Source organism: Medicago sativa, chromosome 7 (genome assembly GCF_051527215.1).
Source record: "Medicago sativa cultivar Bolivia chromosome 7, Bolivia_mono, whole genome shotgun sequence".
Lineage (NCBI taxonomy): Eukaryota > Viridiplantae > Streptophyta > Magnoliopsida > Fabales > Fabaceae > Medicago > Medicago sativa.
In genome coordinates this window covers 65,713,584-65,716,486 of record NC_140755.1, presented here as the reverse complement: position 1 = coordinate 65,716,486, position 2,903 = coordinate 65,713,584, and the positions used below count along the sequence as shown (strand labels likewise).

The window sequence follows — 2,903 nt, the reverse complement described above, 5'->3', positions numbered from 1 at the left end:
AAGCTTTTTTACTTACTGAACGCTATTCATTTTTCTTCATTTAGTTACTTTATATTAATTTTTTTTTTGGTACAAGTTACTTTATATTGTATATAAACCTAGTTATAAAAATGTATCCCAAGTTGTACCAAAAAAAAAATGTATCCCAAGGTGACCCGCATTGAAATTCAGATGTTTCTAAGCATAATTGAGAGCTGAAAGTAATAATGTTATATATGTATTTTCATATAGTATATGGTTGCCATTTGGACATAATTCACACAGCACAAAAAGTAGACACATATCTTCATAAATATAGATTATTTTTTAAAGAAGTCTGGAAAAGGGATAAAGGAAATAAATGGAATATTCGTTAAACAGCAACTATTTTTGTCAAAATGATAAAGTCAGAAATTAAATATAAGGATCGGGTTATTATAGGTTTTTGTTCTAAAATAAAATATAATAAAATTCATTGAGAACAACTTACCATAATACTATGAGTAATATATCATTAAGCTATGAAAAAAAGTGTAATATAACAAATTTGTGAAATTTTATTGAATATCACCGTAACTAATTTATATTAAAAGTTCACACTCTTTTAATAAATTGATAAAAAAAAAAATTATATGTTGTCTCTACCATATATATTTTATTATTTTTTTGATATGTTGAAACATGAGTTCAAATTTCCTACTTCAACATTCAACTCCATACTATTATTTAGACACTAATAATAAAATATTTGTGTAGAAAAGCTAATAATAAAAGCAAACTAAAGGCATAATTGGAGGGTCCCATTTCTCTGAAAATCCTACAATGCTAGAACTAAAGTGCTAATTATGCATAGCCTTCTTTCCTTTAATCTCCCTTTAATGAGTTTTCTTCTTCATAGATACTACTCCCTCCGTCTCGGAATAACTGACCCATTTTCTAAAAAAAAGTGTCCCAAAATAACTGACCCATTTCAATTTTCAATACAACTTTCATCATTCCCAATATAATATAATACTAAATAATACTACTTTTATCATTCCCAATACAATATATTCTACTTTCCCCTTTATTTATACATTTTTCTTAATCTGTGTGAAATGAGCCAAGGGGTCAAATAAATTGGGACGGAGGGAGTACATTTTATAGACCTTGTTTGCTTGCAAATGAATTATAGAACAATATTTTCTGTACAAGAATAAAATCTTCCTGTTCAAATCTGCCATGTTCTAACCGACACAATGTTACTATAAATGTTCATTATTCCTAATACATGGTAGTCACATCACAAAACATTATAATAATTTTTAAAGCCACATCACTTGAAAATGTTGTTCACCACCACTGCAAATGGTGTTCCTTCCAACTCCACGGTGGCGACGATGTTGGGCCGGCGAAGAATTCCGATCCACACATCATTCTATTGGGGTCATAATGTAGACATACTATTCCATTGCTGGCCCGGGGACAGCGCCGTCATGTACGCGGTAGCGCTGATCCTCGTGTTTGTGATGTCGGTGTTGGTGGAGTGGCTTTCATTTACCAACATTGTTAAACTCAAACCCGGGACATCAAACGACGTCGTTGGCTCACTTTTAAGAACGGGGCTGTACGGTGTCCGTACTGGATTCTCGTACTTGGTTATGTTGGCTGTTATGTCTTTTAATGGTGGTGTGTTTCTAGCTGCAGTTGGTGGCCATGTTATTGGGTTTATGGTTTTTGGTACAATGGCTATTTTGAAGAAATCTGGTGGGTTGGATTCTTCTTCTAAACCATAGATATTGTTTGATGTATCGTTTTTGGTGTGATTATAAAAATGAAATATGTAAAATGGTGTGTTTTTCCTTTGATGTAATAAACTGGCAAGAAAAAGAAAGTATATATATAATGGTGATTTTGTGAGTTATTATAAATAACAAAGTTCTTTGATGTTGATATGTAAGAACTTTATGCTTTGTGCTCAATTTGTGAAATGTTAAATAAAGAGATTTTTCTATAAGCTTTTGAATTTGGGTTGCTGATCAATCAACATGCATATCGTTGAACTTTTTTTTAAAAAAAAAAAACATGCATCGTTGAAGATGATGTGTGTTCAAATTGATTCGAGCATGTTGAAATATCAATTAATTTAGGACTGATTTAGATAACGAAAATGTCAAATCAATTTTAAGTTAACAATAACACTAATGTTTTAGTTACGGGTGTTCAAAACTGAACAAACTTAAATCGAAAACCGCAAAAACATGTTTGGAACTCACTTTTACACTCATTCACACGGTTTGGTTTGATTTGCGGTTTTTGTTTTGCCACCCGAACCAAACAAACCACAAACATAGAAACATTAATTCAGCTCAAACACTCACTTAGCACACCAAAAAGTCACTCAACCCTGTTTTCTTCTTTTTCCAATTAACTTTATACAAGTACAAATATGTAATCATTTTTAGTTCATTTTAAAAGAAAAAAACTAAATCATATCTTGACCATCACTCCTCCAACTTGGCTAGACATGGCAACACAACCCTCCTCTGCCCGTCCGCCCCAAATTTAATAGGGAAAAGCCGAATGTCTGGGTGTGGAAAACCCAGGTTTTTTAATGCGGGGTAAGGGGTAGGGATGACAATGTGAGTCAGCCCACCCGTTTAGGCCCAACCCGCTACTAGCCTGCCAAAAATGGGGAAGGGTGGGGAGGGCCAACTTTAGGTGAAGGATTTAAACACACACCATGCCCCGCCAAGAGGTGAAAAAGCATGTGGCTAGCCCGTCTAACAATTTTTTTTTTCATAGTTTGGTATCGTTATAAAAAGTCGTTTTTATTTTTTCATAATCAATTTATTCCCGTTCTAATCCCACGCAAAGAGAAAAACAACTGTCTAATAAAGAATTGTTCAATTATTTATAGGGAAAAATCTTAAAAATTGGATCAC

At 32.9% G+C, this 2,903-nt stretch overlaps 1 pseudogene; it reads left to right on the top strand.

Annotated features, from left to right (window-relative positions):
- Window positions 1-1,139: 1,139 nt before the first annotated feature.
- On the top strand, window positions 1,140-1,940 carry LOC146907766 (copper transporter 6 pseudogene; annotated as a pseudogene).
- The last annotated feature ends 963 nt before the right edge of the window (window positions 1,941-2,903 follow it).